General features: G+C 36.1%; 2 protein-coding genes across 2 annotated transcripts in view; both read left to right on the top strand.

Annotated features, from left to right (window-relative positions):
• LOC135213154 (uncharacterized) overlaps nt 1–27,704 on the top strand; it is a 309,126-nt gene that overhangs the window by 179,196 nt on the left and 102,226 nt on the right.
• LOC135213163 (uncharacterized) overlaps nt 649–27,704 on the top strand; it is a gene marked incomplete at its 3' end in the record, with an annotated part of 298,865 nt that continues 271,809 nt past the window's right edge. Inside the window, 1 exon segment of the mRNA XM_064247110.1 lies at nt 649–688.

The raw sequence follows: 27,704 nt of genomic DNA, 5'->3' as shown, positions 1-27,704 counted from the left end.
TAGTGGGCGCTCCCAATAGATTCTCATCTTGAATAGAACAGGTGATAGTCTAGTACAAGGTCGCTGTTTACTGTATCCAATCGATCACCTGTGCTTAAAATTTCCCGAGGAATTGGGTCTCCTCCTCTTCCTCCTCCTCCTCTCCTCCTCCTCCTCTTCTTCCTCCCTCCTCCTCTTTCTTCTTTCCCATGAGATATTTTCCTCCCCTAACGATGCTGACGTATAGAGATTTGGGCCAGTGATGGAGAAGAGAGAGAGAGAGCGAGAGAGAATACCAGTCACTAAGACTTTTTCCTCCCGCCTGCACTTTATAGAGGGGCGGGGCAAAAGACCACTAAAACGGCGATTGACTTCGGTGCCCGTCGCAGGAACTTGATGACGTCACGTTAGGAGATGCAGGAAATTGAAAAAAAAAAGAGAATGAGAGAGAAACAAAAAGATGCTAAAAAGTGCGCCCGGTCTTCGTGGAAAACAAATGAAATGGGGTAAGCGACGGAGTGTAATGAGAGAGAGAGAGAGAGAGAGAGAGAGAGCGAATTAAAGTAATAACCTTGGAGAAGAGAAAGAGAGAGGAAGAGTAAGAGTGTGTGACTCTCTTTCTCTCTCTCTCTCTCTCTCTCTCTCTCTCGTGTGAAAACTGTACCAGCGACTCCGTGTCACAGTATTTGTTCGACCCGACGAGGGGAAGGTGAGGTCTCTCCTCTCTCTCTCTCCCTCTCCCTCTCGTTCTCGTTCTCGGCGGCCTCCTCTCTCTCTCTCTCTCTCTCTCTCTCTCTCTCTCTCTCTCTCTCTATTCGTCCCCTCGGAAGAATTGAGAAGGATCGAAATATTCTCGTAATTCGTTCATTTTGACGTTTTTTGTGAAGATTTGTCTTCTGGAATTCGATCCGTTCGAAATTCTACGTCTGCCGGAAATCGAACATTTAAGTGCACGTAGTTATCTGACACCATTCCGATTGGAACGATGTTGGAATGAATCCATGAATTTTCTGTATTCATCTGACACCATTCCCATCTGTGGAGAAGTTGGAAATGTTGGAACGATGTTGGCATTCCCACACCACAGAAATACTACCGGGAAAAACTGGACGAAGGATTAAATGATCTATTTTCCAAAACGAAGTGAAGTCAATTTTAATGTTATATAGTTATCTGACACTATTCCATCGGAGGGACGTTGGTATTCCAAGACGACGACGGTTCCGAAATACTACCAAGCAAAACTGGAGGACGTCTAAAATGACCTATTTTCCAAGACTTATCCACGGTGCACTGGGAATCATTCCCTCCAGTGGGGCGTTTGTAAACAAACCAGATCAAATGATGTAAAGTGAAATATCTGAGTGTTATCAGGGGTGTTTCCCGTCAGTCTTTAGTGGATGAGAATCCTCTAGAGCAGAGCACAGGTGTCTTGTGTGCTCACGCTCCCTCACCTGAGCTCCACTCTCACAGTAGACTTCTGTCCACGGAGACACCACCGGCCTACTGCGTTATATGTAACCTTCAGGTGAAACATTGTATTTGTTGAATTCGTGTATTGTCACTCATTATAACTTTCTCTGGAGGTTTATTTAAATGTATAATGGTAGGGATGAAATTCAGATGATTTCAGATTAGCTAGTTGAATATGTCAAGGAAGGCGTAGTTAGATACATATGTTTTTGTATATCTATTCTTGTAAGATATCCTATGTCCATATTTTACCAGTGATCAGGAGCACAGAAGGAAGTGCTCCAAATATATGGTTGCAACGTTAAAATGGTGTTGTATGGGTCTTTTATCTTCATATTATGCTGTTGTGTTACAGTAAAAAGGCATCACACACACACCTTATATATATATATATATATATATATATATATATATATATATAGGACATATATATATATATATGTGTGTGTGTGTGTATATATATATTATAATTATATATATATATATATACACACACACACATATATATATATATATATATTATATATATATATATATATATATATATAATATGTATATATGCCAAGTATAAAAGGCCATTAAAACATTCTGGCTTTAAAGCTAAGACCATATTTCGTGGAAGTTTATACTTGAGACGTATCCTGTTTTAACAGAAGAATTTATTTACAATATATATCATTCGAGCTACAAATGTCCTTTAATATCTAATTCGCTTCCTCGGAATTGATATATTTTCATATATGTACCGAAGGGGAATTTTTAGTTGATAATAATTGTTTCGTCCCCTCATGGGATCGAAACCCACCGTCCTGCGGAAGCAGGGCACGAAATCAGGACCGACAGTGACATACCATTTCGGCTAGCAGTGAGACTATAAGTTTATACCGATTCTGACCTTACAAATCACCGTTGAACTCGGTTTTTCGTAATTAGAATCGATATGAAACCCCCTCTACCATGTTAGCCAATTCGAATGTTTGACGCACGTAGCCATGTCATGAATAATTATCACATCACCGTGATTCATATATGAATCACGGTGATGTGATAATTATTCATATATATAGATATATATATATATATATATATATATATATATATATATATATATATATAGAGGTTAGGCCTTTTATTTTATTACTTCCTAAATCAGACCTCAGTGCAACTACTTCAGTGCGCAGTCACGAAACTATCTAACGTGAATCGCATGCAGTTGCATGCAAGCAGACTGAAATACTGATATAGTTTACCGCTGGGTAGAAAATTAGCTTTATTTTCTCACTTTTCTTTATTTTCTCTCTTTCTCCGTCCCGTGTTTGCTTCCTTGAGCGCCATCATAAATATTAAATCGGTGACTGCTTGTGTTTATACTCCTGTCTTTTTGGCCCTGTGCCAAATCTGCAGGCAGGCAGGCAGGCAGACAGACATTTGCTTGCCAGCTACGAGGAGGAGAAATGATTATTGTCACGACTGCATTTTATATTTGCGCGTTGCTTTTACGTCAAGTTTTAGGGGAATGCAAGGCATCAAGATATAAGACTCTCTCTCTCTCTCTCTCTCTCTCTCGCCTCCTCCTCCTCCTCCTCCTCCTCCTCCTCCTCCTCCTCCTCATGGTTGTTCTCGAACACTGTACAGTTGAAGCTCTCTCTCTCTCTCTCTCTCTCTCTCTCTCTCTCTCTCTCTCCTCCTTCTTCTTTTTAAGCGTCATCCTTGGCTGCGTTGCATTCTCCAGGGAACAGTTACTCTGCGAAAATGAGATTTGTTATTATTGAAAAAAGAAACATTTAAATGTAACTTTTTTTTCAAGATATAAATACCAAGAACTCGTGACTTCGTTCATGCTTTGTCTTGTGAAGTGAAGAAGTCGTTCATGACTGCGGTGTAGTTTTTAGAGTGATATTGAATATTCATTGAATTTTTTATCATTGTTATTCACTGCAGTGAAGTTGTTCCGAAATTACTCTTGTGTGGTTAATGGTGAAGATTGCTCGTTTTTAATATTAATGAGAATTATTAATGTCTGGACATGTAATAGCAACTATGTCCGTAATTTTTACAAATAGAAGAATTATTATCAAGTCCATTATGTTTACAAATACAAGAACAATTATTATCAATAATTAGTATAAATGATTAATATCTTGACATGTGTCATCAACTTGTAAACATTGTTAGCTGCTAAGGATATTCTCAGAGTTAGTATTTCAAACCATTTCATTCAACTTTAAATGACAAATTACAAAATCTACATCAATTATCAATTTTTGAAGCTAAGTTGGTTTCTTAAACCTTTGATTTTGAAATGCCATTGAAGAAAAAATTAACAGATTCCTTAAAGAAATATATATATTATATATATATATATATATATATATATATATATATATATATATATATATATATATATATATCTGGAATTTACTGTGCCGGAATTTTGATTCTCGGCGTTTAATTCCGACAGTGAATTTGAGAATTTATTGAGATCGAATGACGATGTTCACTGTTCGTTGCGTATAAATTTGATAGTGTCCTTTTATTTTCTTTTATTTAATTTTAAATTTTTGTACATAATTTTGTTGCTCAGTTTCTTATTATATCGAATGATGCTCTTCTCAGTTTATTGCATTTAAATTTATTTGTTCTTCATAGTTTTCTGTGAAAGAAAACTATCGTGCCGGCTTTGTCTGTCCGTCTGTACTCCTTTCCGTCCGCAGTTTTTCTGTCCGCCCCCAGACCTTAAAAACTACTGTGGCTAGAGGGCTGCAAATTGGTATGTTGACCATCCACCCTCCAGTCATCAAACATTGCAGCCCTCTAGCCTCAGTAGTTTTGTTTATTTTATTCAAGATTAAAATTAGCCATAATCGTGCTTCTGGTAACGATGTAGTGCACCACCAGGCCTTGGTTAAAGTTTCTTGGGCCGCGGCTCATTCAGCATTATACCGAGATCACCGACAGATAGATCTGTTTTCGGTGGCCTTGATTATACGCTGTACGATGTACAGAAAACTCGATTGTTTTTGGATCCATGGTCTTCACAGTTTATTAGGCGGGAGTGTTGCTGTTAAACTTATTGTGTCCGAAAATTGATGCCAGAAGTTTATTGTGTTCGGATGTTGGAGTATGCAGTTTATTTTAACTTAAAATATATGACCAGTAATTTTTTGCGCAATTGTATTTTGAAGTTCTCAATTTTTTCCGTCAATTTATCCAGTTCGGATCTTGAAAAGCAGAATTGCTAAGCGCTTCCAGTTTCGCTCTTCCAGCGTCACTGTTCCAGTTTTGCTCTTCTAGCCTCTATTCCAGTTTCGCTCTTTCAGCCTCTATTCCAGTTTCGCTCTTTCAGCCTCACTATTCCAGTTTCGCTCTTTCAGCCTCACTATTCGTTTCGCTCTTCCAGCCTCACTATTCCAGTTTCACTCTTCCAGCCTCACTATTCCAGTTTCGCTCTTCCAGCCTCACTATTCCAGTTTCACTCTTCCAGCCTCACTATTCCAGTTTCGCTCTTCTAGCCTCTATTCCAGTTTCGCTCTTTCAGCCTCACTATTCCAGTTTCGCTCTTCCAGCCTCACTATTCCAGTTTCGCTCTTCCAGCCTCACTATTCGTGTCGCTCTTCCAGCCTCACTGTTATAGTTTCGCTCTTCCAGTTTCGCCTTTCCAGCCTCCCTCCTCCATTTTCGCGTTTCCAGCCTCCCTCTTCCAGTTTCGCGTTTCCAGCCTCCCTCTTCCAGTTTCGCCTTTCCAGCCTCCCTCTTCCAGTTTCGCCTTTCCAGCAAATTCCGAGGTTATGCTGGACTGCGAATATTATTAGCCTGACCGACGTGAAGGAGAGCTGGAGCCTGTATCTGTGTTTGTTGCATGCCGTTAAAGGGGATGCTCCTCTCTCTCTCTCTCTCTCTCTCTCTCTCTCTCTCTCTCTCTCGTAGGAGCCGATGCCAGCTATCACATCAAGCAATTCTTTCTGCGTCATTTTGAAGTTTAATTGGGAGAGAGAGAGAGAGAGAGAGAGAGAGAGAGAGAGAGAGAGAGAGAGAGGAGTTATCTTTCCTCTTCTGGAATGAGAGAAAAGCACTTTGCAAACGAGAGTAATGATTCATTTAAAAATGAGAGTAAAGAAGAATATTCTTCATGTGTGTGTGTGAGAGAGAGAGAGAGAGAGAGAGAGAGAGAGAGAGAGAATGCATTGCGGGGATTGGTCGGTGCTAATGGATTTATTTATTTATTTATTTATTTTCATTTTCCCAAGGAAGGTGGCCAGTGAATTCGTGTTTGTTTCCCAGTTTCGGAGATCTTTCCAGAGCTCATTGAATTTTGAAATGCCTTGGTTTTAGCACACTAAGGAAAAGCAAGAGCCTTATATATATATATATTCATTATGAGTATATAGATTATATGATATTATATATATATATTATATATATATTATCTTATAATATATATATACACACATTAAATCCTGACCCTTCATTCTTAAATTTACTTACGACTTTTAATACAATTCCTTAAGAGTTCACATTTCATTGTAACGACGGTCCAACTCTCTCTCTCTCTCTCTCTCTCTCTCTCTCTCTCTCTCTCTCTCTCTCTCTCTCTCTTCTCTCTCTCTCGTCGTAGTAATTGCCGGATAAGAATAGACTGCCTTTCATCAATTAGTGAGTTCACGAGAACCAATTATGATAAGTGTAATTGAAGTGTCATAAAAGTATCCGCTGATTAGTTAATGGCGAATTGATATTCGGCGAATTACTACGTTCTTGTGCTGCTAACATTCATTTAGCGTATTTTTAGGTCTGTAAATGGATTATTATTATTACTATTATTGTTATTATCATCATTATTATTATTATTAGGGAAAAACTCTCTATCGCGAGAGTATATATAAAGTTCTAAAGGGTCCACAATAATACGAAGTGTTAAGAGTTCGTATATAATTAAAGCTTTCGAACCCTTCCCTGGGTTCATCTTCAGGGAAGGGTTCGAAAGCTTTTTGCAAAGTCTTAAAAATTATATACGGACTCTTAACACTTTGTATTATTATGGACCCTTGAGAATTATTATTATTATTCTTGATATTAAGTAGATTAGTATTAGCGTTGCTTTTGATAAAAGGAGATAAAAAAATCCTTTTAAGTTTATGTAACAAGAAAAAAATAGAAACGTGAATTTCATTCTGCCGTCAGTGCACCTCACGTGGAGTACTGTAGGCATATTATTCCAGGTTGTTTGCGGCGTGCCTTCGCCCCCTAGCTGCGACCTCTATACCTTCGTCCATTTTCTCTTTCCTCTATCTTCCTTTCCTTACCCTCTCTCCCAACAGTTGGTTGATTACTACTACTACTACACCTTTCATATACCTTTTTGCATCCAATCTTCCCTTCAGCACTGAATGACCTCATAAGTTAAGTATACCTTAGTTGTACCAGACCACTGATAGCTGATTAACAGCTCTCCCAGGGCTGGCTCGAAGGATTAGAAATATTTTACGTGGGGAACCAATTGGTCACTTAGCAACGGGACCTACAGCTTATTGTGGGATCCAGAAATACGTTTCTCTGATTCCACGTTGGCCGCGCCGAGAATCGAACTTCGGACCACTGGATTGGTAGCCGAGCGCGAAAACCACTCTTCCAACGAGGAACTGTATGACCTTATAATAGTATAGGTCCCACCGCTTGGCCTTTGGCCTGAACACTGTGCTCAAGATACCGAGACGAATTTCGTGTAACGTGTCTTGTTCTGTCTTGTTTTCGTAATACTGTTTACGTGGCTTGATTAGCCTCGTTAATGACTAGAGGAAGTTGGTCCCTTCCTTCGGTTAAGCTCAGATTTCACAATCGAGTACTCAATCCGAAACTTTTCATTTTGCTCCCGATGATAAATTAATTAAGAAGGAATTTGAGTCCTACGGATCATGTTCCTTCCGCGAGGGATTCTGCAGCATCATACTCACTCGTTTCTGTATCTTTCTCTTTTCGACTTTCATTTTTTTTTCAACCTGAAATCGTAGCTTCTCCATAGCTGCATCTTTCTCGAAAGAGGTTTTTCATCATTTTCCTTTCTACTTTCTGCTTGGCGTTTCCATTTTGTGTCTGATAGGGAGGACGATGGTTTTTGGCATTCATTTTTCATTGTACGAGTCATTGCAGCGTCTCCATAGTTGCATTTTTCTCCGAAGAGCATTGTTGGTCCAATTTTCTTTCTAGATATTACTTGGTGTTTCCATTTGGCTTCTAATATGGAGAGCAGAGGTGTCCAATTACTTGTCAAAGGTGTCTGTCTTAGAATAAGATATTAAACGAAATCTGTGACTTAGTGTTTGTGAATGCTTAGTTTCAGTGTCGCGTATAATAACCCTCTCCTTAGCGAGACCACATTTTTACATACACTTCTGTGAATTTCAGTTACAAATCTGTGAAACTTTATTGCAGCCGTTTACAGGTGCAAAATTTGAAAGATGAATAGAGTATCGGTTGTTTGTTTTTGATGTCACTAGGGTAAAACATTTGCCCTGCAACGGTAAACCAGCATATCCCTTGCTGTATAAGGGGTAGATATCCATTTTCGTCCAACCACAGTATTGATTCAGCCTAATGGTGAAGTGATACTGGCTATCACTTTTCTCCGAATGAGAGTCACAATGCCTCGAGCGAGAAGATTACATGTGTCCCTTTTATCAGGAATATCTATCCATAGAGAATTGTGCCTTCCAAAATCCACAGAGCTCTGTAAAATGAATATCAGAAATATTAAATCATGAGGAATTATATTTAATCCAAAATCCACAGAGCCCTGTAAAATGGAATATCAGGCAAATATTAAATCATGAGGAATTGTATTTAAATAAATACAAAATCCACAGAGCTACTGTAAAAATGAATATCAAGAAATATTAAATCATGAGGAATTATAGTTTAAATCCAAAATCCACAGAGCTCTGTTCAAAATGAATAAAACAGAAATAAAATTTAAATCATGAGGGTAATTATATTAATCCAAAATCCACAGAGCTCTGTAAAATGAATATCAGAAATATTAAATCATGAGGAATTATATTAAATCCAAAATCCACAGAGCTCTGTAAAATGAATATCAGAAATATTAAATCATGAGGAATTATATTAAATCCAAAATCCACAGAGCTCTGTAAAATGAATATCAGAAATATTAAATCATGAGGAATTATATTTAATCCAAAATCCACAGAGCTCTGTAAAATTAATACCAGAAATATTAAATCATGAGGAATTATATTTAATCCAAAATCCATAGAGCTCTGTAAAATTAATACCAGAAATATTAAATCATGAGGATTTATATTTAATCCAAAATCCGCGCAGCTGTGTAAATTTTGTAAAATGAATATCAAGAGATATTTGTCCATGAGGAATTATGCTTTCCCAGAATGCATACAGCTCTGTAAAATAAATATCAGAAATAGTAAATCACGAGGAATTATATTTAATCCAAAATCCGCCCACCTGTGTAAAAATTATCAGAAATATTTATCTATGAAGAATTCCTTTTCCAAAATCCATAGAGCTCTGTGAAGTTGATATCAGAAATCTCTTATCCACGAAGAATTGTGCTTTGTCCAAAATTCACACAGCTCCGTAAAATGCATATCAGACATATTTATCCTTGAATAATTGTGTTTTTCAAAAATCCACAGCGCTGTGTAAAATAAATATCAGAAATAGTAAATCATGAAGAATTATATTTAATCTAAAATCCTCCCACCTGTGTAAAATTAATAGAAATATTTATCCCCGAAGACTTATGCTTTGTCCAAACTCCACACAGCTCCGTAAAATGAATATGGAAGGCATCTGTCTTTAACAAGATTGAAATAGATTTATTGTCGTTTTAAGAAGTTCGTGAAGCGACATAAACTCTTGCGTGTATCAAATGTAACCATGTAGGAAAACATAGCTATTGTAGGCACAACTAGATCTGAAATATATCCTGCCCCCAAAGTATTTCAATTTGATGGAACACCCGACTCGCGTTGAATATATTTTTGAACTTATATATACAATTATTCATTTTTTAGAACTCTCTTTGTATTAGCGAGGATAATGTTGATTTATTACGGAACTTTCGTTCGAGTCACATGCCTCGCTAAACATTAACGATAATGTTTGCACAAGACGAGAAGGGCTAAAATATTTTTCCAATTTTTGGTTGTCTCGAAGGTGTTTTTTTTTTTCTGTTCCTGCAGTAGTTTGAGAAATGTTTGAACTATTTTGTTTTATTTATAGTTGCGTCTATGTTGAGTGGCATACTTTTATGTTTTAAAACTTTTATTGTGTAGCAATAAAATAAATAATAATAATAATAACCAGGTCCCATTTGATTTGTTTGTTTCCTTTGTGTGGTAAGAAATTATTTTTTTGCTGTCTTAAAAAATACGACCATTTGAGTATATATAAAATATATATAATATATATATATATATATATATATATATATATATATATATATATATATATATATATATAGATAAAAGTTTATTTTTTTCCTTCGTGGCAAATAAACCTTTATTTATACATAGCATCACGTTTTATATACTTCGTGATCAAGTTATTCATTATATATATATATATATATGTATATACATACATACATACGTATATGTATGTGTATATATATATGTGTGTATGTATATATGTATGTATATACGTGTATGTGTATATATGCATACATTTGTATGTATGTGTGCACTGGTGTTACGCATACAAATACACACACACACACACACACGCACAAGGGCGTCTCAATACTGAACGTAAAACACGCCTACGACAAATCGCAGAGAGAGAGAGAGAGAGAGAGAGTGAGAGAGAGAGAGAGATGGGATGCAAGAAGGAAGGAAGGAAGGAAGGGAAGCTGTATTGATCAATATGCAGATATAGTAGGATGATGGTGATGCCAGGCGGACCTCCTCTCAATTTTACACTAAGATATGAAACGTGATCATCACATTCCCCGACCCGTAAGGACCAGCAAGGAATTGGGTCACGGAGTTCCGTCGGAGCTCTGTGTTCGCTTTTGGGGGCGCGCAGTGTTTGCGAGTGTGTTCATGTGTATGTATATACTATGCTTGTATATATATCAGCGTGACCTTGAAAATGTAGAATATACTACGAAAGTACTTGTTCCAAAGTCCCTGTTTCACTTACCTTTCTACCGTGGATTTCAGGATATGTGTGTATATATGTATATGTGTATATATATATATATATATATATATATATAATGTATACATAATGTGTGTATAAATAAATAAATTTCTCTCTCTCTCTCTCTCTCTCTCTCTCTCTCTCTCAAATAATATCATATATATATATATATATATATATATATATATAGATATATATATATATATATATATATATATATATATATATATATAGATATATAGATATATATATATATACATATATATCTATATATATTATATATATATATATATAGATATTATAGATATTATATATATATACAATATATATTATTATATAAACACATACATACACACAAAGAGAGAAAGAGAGTAGATTTTCCACCTAAATGAACGAACGAGGTCACCACCAAATGTCAGTAACCGACTCCCAGCCACGAGGTCAGTCGTAATGAACGACGGGAACCAATGTACGGGAACGCGTTTCCATTTCGCCCCCTATGAACGAGTTCGGGCCCCCCCCCCCCCCCTTGCTCTCCCCCCCCACCCCCCCCCCCCCCGTTCCAAAAAAATATTAAGAACGTAGTTTGTAACGTTTTCTCAGCCGAGAAATCTGTGATCTATGCAGTCGTTGGGTTCCGTGAATTTTTTTATTTTTATTTTTTTATTATATATATTTTTTTGTATTCTATTGGTTAAACTTTAAGGTTCTTTGCAGCGTTCCTTCGGCTCCTAGCTGCAACCACATTCGTTCCTTTTACTGTACCTCCCTTCATATTTTCTTTCTTCATCCTACTATCCTCACAATTGCTTCGTAGTCCAGCTGCACAAGGTTTTCTTCCTGTGTTACACCTTTCAAACCTTTTCTATTTTCAATTTCCCTTTCAGTGCTGAATGACCTCGTAGACCCCAGCGCTTGGAGTTTTGACCTAGATTTTTATAGTCCAATCCGTTCCTTCATCAACTTACCCAAATTTATAGACATTTATCTTGAGTCTTTATTTGGTTATTTTTACTGTCGTTGGAAGTTAGAAATGTCTATAGAAGAAGGACAGAATTACTAAAATTATATTGATGTAGTTGTCCTATATGTGTATGGTTGCTTACGTAAATTAGGTGATTTGACAGTCGTGTATCAAGTAGTTATGGTCTGGTCAAAATAACAAATAATGAAATTTATTTTTTCATGATATTGGACGCTTATTAATTATTATTATTATTATTATTATTATTATTATTATTATTATTATTATTATTATTATTATTATTATTATTCTGGAATAAGCTAAAGTAACTGTTTACAACTTTATAAACAATCTTCCATAGAATAAAGGAATATTCCATTATTATTATTATTATTATTATTATTTTTTTTTTTTTTTTTTTTTTTTGCTCTATCACAGTCCTCCAATTCGACTGGGTGGTATTTATAGTGTGGGGTTCCGGGTTGCATCCTGCCTCCTTAGGAGTCCATCAACCTTTTTCTTACTATGTGCGCCGTTTCTAGGATCACCACACATTCTTTGCATGAGTCCTGGAGCTACTTCAGCCTCTAGTTTTTCTAGATTCCTTTTCAGGATCTTGGGATCGTGCCAGTGCTCCTATGATTATGGGTACGATTTCCACTGGCATATCCCATATCCTTCTTATTTCTATTTTCAGATCTTGATATCTTATCATTTTTTCCCATTTTCTCCTTTTCCTTCTCTTCAACTCTGGTGTCCCCTGGTATTGCGACATCAATGAGTGATACTTTCTTCTCGACTTTGTCAATCAACGTCACGTCTGGTCTTTTTGAATGTATCACCCTATCTGTTCTGATACCATAGTCCCAGAGGATCTTTGCCTGATCGTTTTCTATCACTCCCTCAGGTTGGTGCTCGTACCACTTATTACTGCAAGGTAGCTGATGTTTCTTGCACAGGCTCCAGTGGAGGGCTTTTGTCACTGAATCATGCCTCTTTTTGTACTGGTTCTGTGCAAGTGCCGGGCATTCGCTTGCTATGTGGTTTATGGTTTCATTTTTCGTATTGCACTTCCTACATATGGGAGAGATGTTATTCCCGTCTATCGTTCTTTGAACATATCTGGTTCTTAGGGCCTGATCTTGTGCCGCTGTTATCATTCCTTCAGTTTCCTTCTTTAGCTCTCCCTTCTGTATCCATTGCCATGTGTCATCGCTGGCTAGTTCTTTAGTCTGAGACAGACTAAAGAACTAGCCAGCGATGACACATGGCAATGGCTACAGAGGGGAGAGCTTAAGAAGGAAACTGAAGGAATGATAACAGCGGCACAATAATAATAATGATAATATTATTATTATGGAACAAGCTAGAGTACCTGTTCAGCTTTGTAAACAATCTTCCATAGATTAAAGGAGTATTCCAATATTATTTTATTATTATTATTATTATTATTATTATTATTATTATTATTATTATTATTATTATTATTATTATTATTATTATTGTGGAACAAGCTAAAGTAGCTGTTCAATTTTGTAAACAATCTTCCATAGAATAAAGGAATATTCCAAATCTTGTACATTCTTCAAGAAAAACACAGAAAAGGCCAGTAAATATAAAGCTTCCCTGCTTGTAAAAGCAATATAAAGACAATAAATGCAAAGGGAAAAAGATAAAAAAAAACTATACCAAAATAAACAAAATGAGAGACTTAATTCTGACAATGGTTACGATCGAGCAAAACCTCCCGTTAATTAATTGGTTCCTGCGGATTGGCGTTGCAACACCTGCGAGGAAGTCAAATCGGGAATTGGAATCTTGTCGTGGCGGGAATGGGAATGGGCCACAGACCTTAAGACCAAAAGACCACAGTTAGGCCAATCTTTTAAGCCTTTAAAACCAGAGTCCAAATAGCTCCGGACCATTTCTTGTGAGATTAATCGAAGAGTATTACCTCTGTGTGTGTGTGTGTGTGTGGGAGCTTTTTGAGAATGAGAGATAGAGAGAGAGAGAGAGAGAGAGAAAGAGCTTTTCTCTGGAACTCTTGCCAGTGGTGTCTGTAGTCTGAAAAGAGGATTTTGTTAACACTTAAACGCGAATGGAAAAGCTAGCAATCTTTTATTTTATTTTTTTATTTATTATTTATTTATTTCTTTTTGGTGCCAGATCCGATACGGAGAAGAAAGGACGAAACGTCCCTCGTTTTTAAAATAAAATTATATAGATACAAGATAAAAACTCACATTCTTTATTATTATTATTATTATTATTATTATTATTATTATTATTAATTATATTATTATTATTATTATTAATTAAATTATTATTATTATTATTATTATTATTATCCAGAACTTGCGTGTATTTGCATGAACGAGCCAGAAATGCTCTAACTTGCCAAACGAACATAATGTGTGTGTATATTTTATATATATATACCTATATATATATATATATATATATATATATACTATATTTATATATATGATGGTATGTATGTTTAACCTATAGAGAATTGTCAATCAAAAACAAGAACAAACTAATAGGAGGTGCATATACTCATTAATATGTGTGTGAAAACTAGGGCAGCTTTTAAAAGCTCTGTAAATGTACACACACACACACACACACACACACACACACACACACACACACACACACACACACACACACACACACACATATATATATATATAAATATATATATATATAAATATATAATATATAAATATATATATATATATATATATATATATATATAGATAGATATAATATATATATATATATCTATATATATATATATATAGATATATATATATATAAATATGATATATATATATATATATATATATATCTATATCTATATATATATATATATATATATATATATATATATATATATATATATATCTATATATATATATATATATATTATATATATAAACGCCTACGTACAGTTTAACGGCTTGTAGTTTTCAATGAATACAGTCTTTAAAAAAATCAATACCATTGTCATGGATAGCTGTGTGTGTGTGTGTGGGATTTACTTTTAAAGTTGCATTACATAGAGTGACTGAACATAGAGTCGCGAAGGATGTTGACAGAGCTGAAAAGCATATACGTATAGAGTTTTATGATCGGACACGTCGGGAAACAATGGGTGAGCCGCGGATTTTTTTTTTTTTTTTTTTTCCCGAGCCTGCCATCAAAAATAATGGTATGAAGGTTTAGTCAGCCAGATTTGGGGGTTGATGGGAGAGGATAGTGTGTTTACTTTTTATTTTATTTTATTTTATTTTATTTTATTTTATTATTATTATTTTTTTTTTTGTAGGTAGAGGCTGGCGGAGAAGGGAAATATTTTAGTATGGGAATAGATATAGGGATGTTACTTTTGATTTATTTTTTTTTTTTTTTTTTTTATTTATTTATTTATTTTTTTTGGTAAGAGGCCGGCGGGGAAGGCGTTCTAGTATTGGAATAGATAGGATGTTTACTTTTTCTTTTTCTTTTATTTTTTGTGTAAGAGGCCGATGGGGAAGGCATTTTAGTAGGAGGAGTAGATATAGGGATGTATATTTTTTATTTATTTTATATTTATTTATTTATTTATTTATTTATTATTTTTTTTTTTTTTAGGTTATTTTTGTAGAGCGGCGAAGAGGACATGTATTATGGGAATAGATATAGGGATGTTATTTTTTCTCTTATTTTTTGGTAAGAGGCCGACGGGGAAGGCATTTTGATTGTGTTTATGTAGCCAAGGTGCAATGGTAGTCTATCTAAAAGAGAACGTGGAATGCTTGCTTATCTAAAATGATAAGCAAGCATCGTGTATATTAATTATACTAAAATAAAATTAGCATAGAGAGACACTGCTTTAACTATTTGTAATTAACCTCTCTCTCTCTCTCTCTCTCTCTCTCTCTCTCTCTCTCTCTCTCTCTCTCTCTCTCTCTCTCTGGAAAAGGTGAGTAGTAGTTCTTATCAGTTCCCGTTCACGGAAGTCAGGTGGCAGAGAGAGAAAAAAAAATGTAAAGGAAATGTAGAACTTGTTTATAAAAAAAAAAAAAAAAAAAAAAAAAAAAAAACTAGCAAAGAAAAAAATTGTTGGAGGGGAAGAGACTTTGTGTTGCCAACATCGTGGTTTTTTTTTCTTTTTATTTTCCTAGAAAATCGTGTTTTTAATTTGGGGGAGGGGGGGGGGGGATGGGCAGAAAATTCGTTGCATAGGCAGTGGTGGTAAAAGTTGAATGTCAGGAGTTGAACCTGCAGATCTTTTATAGCAGCTCATCTCGGTAATACACATTCTCTCTCTCTCTCCTCTCACTCTCCTCTCAATCTCTCTCCGCAGTCTCATCTCTCCTCTCTCTCTCTCTCTCTCTCTCGCTCTCTCTCTCTCATCAGAAACGCAAGTATAACTTGGCAGGCAGAGAGAGCTTGACCTATTCTTCTTGGCAAATTTATGTCTTGACAAGTTGGCATTCTAGTTCTCACAGTGCGTACAACCTCCATAGGATGACGAACTTGTTTAAGCACATTGTATCATAATTGCTTTTCTAGTGTTTAATACCGGCAAAAGCACAGATATAATTGATCGATTAATGTGAAATTAATTTATCTTTTAAATGTGGCAGTTCATTACGCTTTTGACAATGAGTTGTGTTAGATTTTCGTTAGGACTGGATATTTATCTTGAACTTGACTCTCTCTCTCTCTCTCTCTCTCTCTCTCTCTCTTCTCTCTCTCTCTCTCTCTCTCTCTCTCTCCCCATTATTGACATACAGTTTTGTTAGATTTCTGTCACTACTAAAAATACCTTTTGAACTTCTCTCTGCTCTCTCTCTCCTCTCTTCTCTCTCTCTCTATCTCTCTCTCTCTACTCTCTCTCTCTCCCCCATTATTGACATACAGTTTTATTAGATTTCTGTCACTACTAAAAATACCTTTTGAACTTCTCTCTCTCTCTCTCTCTTCTCTCTCTCTCTCTTATGCTCCTTTGGTACATATATATATATATATATATAATATATATATATATATATATATATTTATTTATTATAGATTCATAATTTATGCAGAAAATTAATTTTCTCCAACAAAGGCACTGAATGAATGAGACACCATTACCACAAGCTTAGATTGGAATAAATCCTTAGAATTACGGCCATTGCACGCGCGTGCGTACTGGAAGTCAGTCTTAAAGGACAAAGATTGTATCACAGAGCTGGACAAATTTAGCCATCGTAAGATTCAACCATTAATTTGTGCGTTATACGAAAATAGAGCATCCATAAGGATTGAATCCGAGAACAATAAAAGCAGTGTCATTCTTTCTTGACAAAGAGAGAGAGAGAGAAGAGAGAGAGAGAGAGAGAGAGAGAGAGAGAGAGAGAGAGAGAGAGAGAGAGAAAATGTGTCCCATAGTATGATCAGATAATGAGCTTTTGAAGATATTTGCATACGAATACGTTTGGTTGAAAAGAAGGTATTCAGGAACTGGGAAGATGGAAAGATAGGATTATTATTATCTCACCGTTGTAGTATTATCTTGAAAGGTTCTTCTCAACATGTTTGTGTTGTCATCGTTCTTATGAATATTTTTGCTTTGTTTAAAATGAAGCTATTGAAGAGTTGGGGTAAAAAAAAAAGGAGATATAATTATGCCGCCGTGTAATATCGGTTCAAAATGAACTGTATCTCTGTAGTGCCCCACTTCGAACTCTTCACTCTCTCTCTCTCTCTCTCTCTCTCTCTCTCTCTCTCTCTCTCTCTCTCTCTCTCTTTTGGGTTTATCATAGTCTTTGAACTCTGTCCATAAGGATGTTCACATGAGAAGATTTAAATAGATGAAATATAGGGGTTAATTATTGTTATAATAATTTTGGATTATCCGCGCTGGAATAATTCCGAATGTGGAAACCATTATTTTCGAGTTTTTATTTTTTATTTTTTATTTTTTTATTTTTTTATTTTTTCTCTCTGTAGGGAAAAGTGGTAGGGATGGTACTGACGCCTCGTCAGAAGAACAAGGCAGAACAGCAACGTTCCGAGAATATTATTGAACAACATACTTGATATCAGAGCATTATATTGAAATGACTTATTTTTGCAATTAGAACAACTTTTTTTTATTTTGAAGCGTTTCGCTGTGACGTCATTCTCGGTAGGTGCAGGAATTCATAGTGAATAATGCTGTGCTTTATGTCTCTCTCTCTCTCTCTCTCTCTCTCTCTCTCTCTCTCTCTCTCTCTCTCTCTCTCCCACCAGCGACCCACACCAGTCAACCATGAACTGAGTACTGGGCTCATTACTTAGGGCAGCTTAGTAGACTTGTGGTGTTTATAAGGAGCCGAATTCATTTACACTTTTGTAAGGGGTCAGAAATGCGTCCATTTTATTGCGGGCCGAGCGTTTTCGTATATATTTTAGTGAGTGTAAAATAGGGGGTAGGGTGTATGGGCCAGTTTTGGGTATAGGTACTACTTTAAAAGAAAAAAAAATTCTTCATTTAATAGTGACAGTAACTTCGCTGGAATTGTAACCCATTGGAATCTAGGAATTCAGGAGTAAGAAGACGTGGGTCAGTTTTAGGGGATAGGTACCAAAAACAAATAAAAAAGAATTCATTATTTGATAGCGACACTAAAACTTCGCTGGAATTGTAACCTCCCTGGAATCTGGGAATTCGGGAATGTGTGAATAGTATTAAATTGCTATCGTATGCTGAGGGGAATTGCTAAATTGCTTTTGCTTGGCTTTGGTTTTCTTTAAAGAGGATAGGCTGCTTTAAGAGTAACAGTTAAAGAGAGAGAGAGAGAGAGAGAGAGAGAGAGAGAGTGTTAAGCACACACGTTCGCCTACCTCTTATCTTCTAAAAACAAAGCTTTTTAAAAGTTCATGCGCAGCTTTTCAAAGTCCTTGTGAATAGGAATTATTATTTTTTTTCGAGTCACATGTTCAAATCCTCTTATCGTAGGGTTCGAGATTGTTTCTGTGCGTGTGTGTGTGTGTGTCTGTCTGCTTTTGTCTATGTCTCACCGTGTTCAATTCATGGATCTTGTAGTGTCCAGCGGAGGAATCATAGGGTCCGAGCCTTCTCTCTCTCTCTCTCTCTCTCTCTCTCAGTCCTTTTGTCTCTGTGTCTCGCCGTGTTCTATAAATGGAGGAGATTATGAGAACAGAAGAAAGGAAGACGCATTAATTCATCCTAGGGGGGTGATTCGCGGATGCTGTAGTGACGTCACTCATTCAGAATCTTACACATTCCGAGATTCCAGGATTCCAACCAAACACGAATCACAAGAATATGGCGTCCGGGGTAATACGTTTGAACTAGATCAAACTCAGAGTCTTATTCGGGTTCTTATTCAAGGTCAAATTGGGAAAAGATGGAAAAAAGATGGGAAAATTATGAAAATTGATGGGATATTAGGAATAAACGGGACAAATTATGAAAATACGAAAAAAGTTGCGAAAATATAGAAAAAAAGGTAAATGTGGAAAAATTAGGAGAATATGGACAAAAGACGGGAAAATATGGAAAGAGGATTGGAAAACATAGGAAAAAATGAGACCGGAAAAAAATGGGAAAATGTGGAAGAAAAGATGGAAAATACGACAAGAAAAATTGGGAAAATATAAAAAAAAAAGTTATAGGAAAAAAGGTGTGAAGAAACGATGGGAAAAAATGGGAAAAATTCGAGAAAAGGGAAAGGGAAAAAAAGGGGTAATGAAATGGCAGCGTCTTATTGGATCGGATCTTTCTTTCCTTTTCATTCGGTATTATTCAGAGGAATTTTTCCATCTTGCCCGAAAAAACCTGATCATCTTTGAATGTCTGATTAGAGACTGACGGATAGGATCTCTCTCTCTCCTCTCTCTCTCTCTCTCATCTCTCTCCTCTCTCTCTCTCTCTCTCTCTCTCTCTCTCTCTGGCAATATTCCCGTCATATTTTCTTGTGCATCATTTCTCTGCTGTTTTCCTGACTCTCTCTCTCTCTCTCTCTCTCTCTCTCTCTCTGTTTACATATGCAATGGCCCCCCCCCCCCCCCACCCCCAAATGCCTCGGGAATTCCCTGTTCACATCTGGCTGGAGGCCGATGTGGTTTGGAGCTTCGCCTATTTTCGTCTTTATTCGTCATTTTCGGACGCTTTTTGGCCTTGACCTCATTTTATTTGGTTTTCCTGTTTTTTTTATTATTATTATTATTATTTTTTTTTTTTTTTTTTTTTGGGGGGGGGGGGGGTCGCGGAGGGATTCCGGGAATGGAAGGATGTTTCTGGAAGTTTATGGCTCTATAGTTTGAATGTGTGTTCGATGTGTGTGTGTGTGTTTTTTTTTTTTTTTTTTTTTCCAAAAGTTTTTTTCCAAAGTGGGTCATCCATCTCTATGTGATTTCGATGTCATTCATTGGTGACGTTGGGAAATCTGTGGTATTATTATTATTATTATTATTATTATTATTATTATTATTATTATTATTATTATTATTATTATTATTAGTTCTAAACATTGATAACTCAGTGGTAGAATTATAATTATTATTATTATTGCAGTAGGAGTAGTTTGCAGTAGCATTAGCAATTATTTTTGTTGTCCTTGCAGTTCCAGCAGCGTAAGCAGTTGTTGTCATTGCAATTACATTGCAGTGCTGGCAGCGTAAAAACTACGCTCGCGTTCGAACCTGTCTGCGTACGAAACAGGGCGTATCCTGTATTTCGACGGGGCTCTCCCCTTTAAGAATTGGGCTAAAGTGCTTTAAAAGGGGCCCGTGAGAACAGGTAATGGAATACCTTAAATTCGATGAAACTCGATAGTGAGCCAGAGAGAGAGAGAGAGAGAGAGAGAGGAGAGAAGAGAGTCTGGAAAACACGGCAGGGAATTGAAGCATAGGACAGTACAACGGAAATATTAGGTTGGACAAGCTGCACACGGTTGACAGAGACCTTACCTTACAGACCATTACAGTTCGTTCGGGTTGCCCCAGGTCCCTCAGTGTGAGGCGCCTCTTAATGTCTACCAGAGAGTTGCTAGTACATCTTCCGGTATATTTTTTGCATCTTCCAATCTTGGATGGTCTGGGATGCAGTTTAGATATTGTCGAGCTTATTCTTAAACACATCTACGCTACTCTGATATATTCTCAGATGAGCTGGCAACGCATTGAATAGACGCTGCATTATCGATGCTGGTGCGTAGTGGATTAATGTCCTGTGTGCTTTCCTTATTTTTCTGGTATAGTTTGGGCACTATTAATCTACCTCTGCTTGCTCGTTTCTGATATTTTAGTTCCATGATATTTTCTGTTATTCCTTCTATCTGTTTTCCATGCCTGAATTATCATGTAGCGTTCTCTTCTCCTTTCTAGACTATATAATTTTAAGGATTGTAGTCTTTTCCCAGTAGTCTAGGTCCTTAACTTCTTCTATTCTAGCTGTAAAGGACCTTTGTACATCTCTATTTGTGCAATATCCTTTGATAGTGGGTACCATATCATATTGCAATATTCAAGTGGACTACGAACATATGTTTTATAAAGCATAATCATGTGTTCAGTTTTTCTTGTTTTGAAGTGCCGTAACAACATTCCCATTTTTGCTTTACATTTTGCCAACAGAATTGCTATTTGATCATTGCATAACATGTTCCTATTCATCATCACACCAAGGTCTTTAACTGCTTCCTTATTTGTGATTGTCTCATTATTAGGTCCCCTATATGCATATAGCTTTCCTTCTCTGTCTCCATAATTTAATTATTGATTCAAATTTATCAGAGTTAAATACCATCCTATTTACCTCTGCCCAATCATATACTTTGTTAAGGTCTCTTTGTAGAGAGAGAGAGAGGAGAGAAGAGAGAGAGAGAGAGAGAGAGGTGGGGGCGGGGGGGGGCGAGGTCAAACATCACATCTTCCTTTAGGGAACGACAGAACGATACTGGCACAGGTAATCAATGACGCCACTTGGGCCACGGAGGTGAAATCACAGAGTGACTCCGTCATCGGATTTTTCCTAATGACTTGTGTTTTAATGAATGATGCCGTGGACGCGCGTTTCAGTGTCCGCGTCTTTGATCAGAGATGTAACCTGGTGTCATTTCCTTAGGAATCCTTAATGCTACAATATTCGTTTCCCAAATAATCCAGGATATTCATTTTTCACAGAAATCAAAACCATTTCCTCGACGACTTGATCGGTATTTTGATGTGGAGAGAGAGAGAGAGAGAGAGAGAGAGAGAGAGAGAGAGAGAGAGAGAGAGAGAATATCATTCCCCTCTCCCAGACTGTGCGAAATGGCCCCTTTGCTTAATCTTGTAGTCTGTTGAGATTTTGTTAGTTTTGGTCAGAGATCGCTGGCCAGAAATAACAATAGTGGAGGAGGAGGAGGAGGAGGAGGAGGAGGAGGAGGAGGAGGAGGAGGAGGAGGAGGAGGGGAGGAGGAGGAGGAGGAGGACCGATACTCCAAATGACCTCAGGTTGTGGAAGAGTAATTTATTGCAGCCATTAATTGCCCACAGTTTGGTCACTAATATTTATTAGTTATGGTTATTAATATCTTTACTCGTCCCTGGTGTTGTTTTGGTTCGTTTAAGGGGAATTTGTTGTTGTTTTGGGTCGATTTAAAGGGATTTGTCGTTGTTTTGGGTCGATTTAAAGGGATTTGTTGTTGTTTGGATCGATTTAAAGGGATTTATTGTTGCTTTGGGTCGATTTAAAGGGATTTATTGTTTCTTTGGGTCGATTTAAAGGAATTTGTTGTTGTTTTGGGTCTATTTAAAGGGATTTGTTGTCGTTTTGGGTCGATTTAAAGGGATTTTTTTGTCGTTTTTTGTTCATTTAAAGGGGTTTGGTATTGCTTGAGTCCGTGTAAAAGGAATTGTTACTGTTTTCGGTCGTTTTAAACGAGATCGTAGTTAATTGAGACAGTTTAAAGGGATTTGTTATTGCTTGAGTCAGTTTGAATGGTATATAGTTATTGATTTAGTCCAATCAAAGGGAATTGTTGTTGTTTCGACTGCCTCAACAAAAAAGTTATATTGGTTTGGACCATTGGATCAAAAATGCTGTTTTATATTTAAGCTTTTTAAAGTGTTTTCTTATAGGTCCTTTTAAATCAAATGTTTTCTTTATTATTCCAAAATCATCCAAACTTCTCTAGTCACAAAAGAATTGTTGCTACCATGATGTTTTTGTGGTTATTTTAAGCTGTTTGCATTAGTAATGGCAGCACCTAAACCTTGTATAGTAGACTTATAGGTGTATTTGTGATATATTATAGTAACACTTATTTCATAATTCTTGTATTGTTTTTATTTTTATATTGAATTCCTGATTATTGCTTTGTTTATTTTCCATAAATATTCTTTTTTAATTTGTTTAGTTTCCGTAAATATTCGTTTTTTATTTGTTTATTTTCCATAAATATTCGTTTTTCTCTCTTGCTCTCTACTGTGAAATCGAGGTTTGACACTGAAGTCATATGACACTCGCACACACGATAGGACCGCCCATAAATAATCTTAACATCTATGAATTCATTTTAAGCATTTAAAAACCCTAAGACTTATAATGCTAGTTAGGCTTAAGGCGAGGTCGTGCCTTTTTCCTTTTTTTTTTTTTTTTCCTTTTTTTTTTTTTTTTTTTTTTTTAATAAATGACCCACACACCTGTCTGTCAGAAAACATGTGACGCAATATTGTACGTGTCCTTTTCGACTCGTTGGAAGAACATCTGTGTATATATATATCTTGCCACCGAAAAGGTGTTCTGGACAGCTGCTGTTTACTTGGCCCAAAAGGAGGGCGTTTAATCCATTTTGGCACCGTTGTTAAGGCACTGAATTTTTTAGGCTGTTTTTTTTTTTTATCGCAGACTGACCTGGTTATATTGAGGTTTGAAGAGTCAGAAATGGAATGAACTCGTTATTAATATGATCATGTGTTTTGCTGTGTCTATCTGGTCTTTAAATTTCCTTTGATTATTATTATTATTATTATTATTATTATTATTATTATTATTATTATTATTATTATTCAAAACGTCCTCATAATGCATATTCAAGATTTGATTAATTCTCAGAATAACTTCTCAAGAAACAAACATACGTGGAACAAAAGAAAGAAAGAAAGAAAAAACTGCACCAGGGGCTACAGGAAAGTAATAGTTGAAAAAAACAACGTTAATTTCCACCCTACCGAAAGAGTTTAATTGGACCCCGTGACTTTAATGGTAAAAACAAGGCTCTTTTTGAACAAACTCCAAATTCTTTGCAAGTTCCAGCACTTCCTGCTTGTAAACAAGCTGGCAAACCTGAGTTTTTTCCGCAGATATTTTACTTGGAGTTTGTGCGACAAAATTTAACGGAGAATAAACTCAGATTCATGCATACATAATACACGCGCACACACACACACACACACACACACTCACACATATACATACATATATATATATATATATATATATATATATATATATACATATATGTATATATATATACATATATAATATATATATATTATATACATATATATATATACATATATATATATATAATATATATATATATATATATATATATATAACAATTCTGCATATGAATATCTTTCGGTGTTTGTTCCATATAAAAGCTTTACATTTTAAGTAATAATAATAATAATAATAATAATAATAATAGGGATTAAAAGCTTGACAATTCGACTCCAATCCAATCTCGGTTCTAGTGTAATTTGAGGACTGCAAGGAGAAGCCTTCCTCTATAACTTGAAGGGATATGAAAATTTGATGACAAAAAAAAAGGGGCGGGGGAAGCTGGAATTCTTCGAGAACAGAGAGAGAGGGGGGGGGAGAAGGTCTCGAGAAAATGGTGGAGATTTTTGTAGCTTTTTTATTCCCTCGGTAGGAGGGTTTTTTCTGTTGTAATTACAGTTTTCTTTTTTTTTTTTCCTTCAAAATTCCTTTGTTTAGAAATTGGTATATAGTACGTCTTGGAGTTGATGTTTTATGCAACTACATTGTTGAGTTATTAGTTTATAGGATTTTATTTATTAATTGATTAATTAATTTTTTTTGCTACGTGAAGTAGCCGTGGTCGTTCACGAACGGCTCCTCTCTCTCTCTCTCTCTCTCTCTCTCTCTCTCTCTCTCTCTCATCTCTCTCTCTCTCTCTCTATATATATATATATATATATATATATATATATATATATATATATATATATATATATATATATATGTTTACGTACGAGTGTGCATTGCGTTCGTGATAAGATCATAGTGACATGTAATATGTATATTATAATAATATATATATAAAACCAAGCAAATTAATCATTCGGCACTGGTTTGAGGCACCAGTCTCTTCGGAGGCGTGGGTTCGAATCCCACCACTGCCACCAACCAATAACCGAGCAAATTAATCATTCAGCACTGGTTAACCAAAACTAAAACAAGTGACAACTCTCTTACCTTTAGTTGCTGACTGTCCCGTCTGCAAACGATATCAAGCTAGGCTAATGAATTCTCGTAAATACAAAAATATGCTTTTTATTTCACAAACTAGCTGAACATGATATGGATTAAAGTGATTAAAAGACGTCACATTAAGAACTAGGTCTGACCCACAAATAGACTGTAAATTGTCATTCTATTCTCCTGAATTAGACTAAGTAATCACTCCCAAACTCCCAAATTATTAAGAACTACATTTCAATAGTCAAGTCTTTTAGGGAGTCCCTTTCTCTAGTATAATGCCATGAGCCCATCTGAAACAAAGAGACATATCCATTATATTCCCCAACACACAATTAAGTATTAAATAAATGTATACACATTACACTTCTCTCTTTTCATAGGCAACTTTTCCTAAGTCCTTTTAAACGTGCCCTACCTTTCGATGGGTTTTTCTTGACCCCGTGTCCTCCGTGTCCCCTCAGGAGAGTGTGTCCTTTCCCCTCAGTGTCGGGCGGTTGGACCCATCACTACACAAACACACGTACATATCCGGACACACCTTAAAATCAAATAGCAACTAGGCTGTCCAGATCCCCGGCCTCACAATGCACAATCATCAAAACAATTCTTTCATTTCTGCAAGCTTCGATGAAGGCTTGTCGCTAGGCTCTCTCTTGTCTCTAAGTGAAGAACGCTGAAGTACTACATTTTACCAACACATTTGATTTCTCCTTTAATATATATACGTATATACTCGTATATGTGCAGATGCACAACAGGAGAAATGAAACACTGGTTTCGTCTTCATGTCTGAGACACCTTCATGTTTATATATATAATGTGTGTGTGCGCGCGTGCTTGATACAAAGAAAGAAACTTTAAGGACATCCAGAAACGGCGTTTCAGGGCATAATCCAATAAAGGCGACGGAACACCTGCGCCTCAGGTAAACGAGAATAGGAAATCGTGTTAAAAAAAATAAGGAATTGAAAATTAATTAAATTTATTCCGTCACACCTGGAAATTGAATGAAGCGTTGCAGGAAGAAGCTGCTGCGAAGAAGTTGGGATTATTGAGAAACTTGTGGGGGTGTTTTGCAAGAGGGGGCGAAATAAGTCGGTGGTGGAAGAGAATTAAGTCTGCTTTATAAAATAGGAATGCGTTTTCGAATTTACCTCGAGGAATAGTGAGAGAGAGAGAGAGAGAGAGAGGAGAGAGAGAGAGAGAGAGAGAAATGCTCCATGAATTTATAATTGAATAGGTTTAGGAATTATTTGAAAGAGAGAGAGAGAGAGAGAGAGAGAGAGAGAGAGAGAGAGAGAGGCGGGTGGGGGGCGGGGTGAGAGAGGGTGATACGTCACCTCAAAATGATATTATAGAAATAACGGAATTGTGAAATGTAGAAATCAAGAGAGAGAGAGAGAGAGAGAGAATCTCGCCGCCTCAACGAAATGCAGGAGTTTGCAGAGGTGGACGGGGAGATATAATCCTCTTAATTAATAGGTCGGTCTAAAATCAGGGAAAAGGCATGGCGCTGGGGAGGTTGACGATAGGTCCCGATTTCGCAGGAAACTCGAAGAAAGGTCCTCGGGGTCATATTTCGGAAGAGCTAACTCAGGGACGGGAGATAAGGTTGGGTATCCGTCGAGAGCAGAGAGAGAGAGAGAGAAGAGAGAGATGCGCTTGGGAGAATAATCTTCTTCTTTCTTTTCTTCTTTCTTCTTTTATATTATTATTATTATTTATTTTATTATTATTATTATTATTATTATATTATGCGGGTGTCAAGGCTTATGGGAATTCTTGCCATAACAACTTTGAAATTTGATCCTGAAATTTATGAACGATTGAGAGATCGAAGGATACATCCTGAATGATGGTGGACAAGGCGTGATGCGACCTGCAGCTTACACGGGACGCGTGCAAGATTTTCCCCTCGTGCATAAGTTGTAAACATTACATTCCTAACTTTTAACGTATATCAAAACGTGCTCAAATCTACGATCAAATAGCGCGTTGTTTCACCAACGAAAATTGATTAGTAATTGAAGATCGTAATTAGCTTGTGTCAGCAACCTAGATATTGTGACGCCTGCAAATCTATCAATCAATCATGATGATAGACAGTTGATTCAGATATTGAGGTACTGCGAGTGTATAAGAAATAGGGTTATTTGTGAAGTTATCGGAAAATTCAGAAGAGGGTTATTTGTAAAGTTATCGAGAAACTTTCAGAAGCAAATAAGTTATTTGTGAAGTTATCCAGAATATTACTGTTCTGAAAAACTGTTGATTATTATGATAACAGAAGATTAGTCGGTAGTTTTCATAGATGTTATGCTTCGTTCTTGAAATATGAAAAATTGCTGTTAATCTAAAAACTCTTGGTATGATAACAGAGCATCAGTAGATAATTTTGAAGTATACGTTTTGCTTCATTCTTTAAATATTGCCGTTATAAAAAAAAAAAAAAAAAAAACTTTTGATATGATAACAGAAGATTAGATTGCAGTTTTCGAAGATGTTCTGTTTCGTTCTTTTATGAATCGAATGAAAATGTTGAGAATAAAAAAAAAATAAAAGGAAAACAAAGGTTCCAAGCCGTTTAATTTTCCAGCCGTGCCTTAAGGCCAGCAGTTGAATAATTAC

Source organism: Macrobrachium nipponense, chromosome 42 (genome assembly GCF_015104395.2).
Source record: "Macrobrachium nipponense isolate FS-2020 chromosome 42, ASM1510439v2, whole genome shotgun sequence".
Classification (NCBI taxonomy): Eukaryota; Metazoa; Arthropoda; class Malacostraca; order Decapoda; family Palaemonidae; genus Macrobrachium; species Macrobrachium nipponense.
This window is presented reverse-complemented; position numbering and strand designations above follow the sequence as displayed.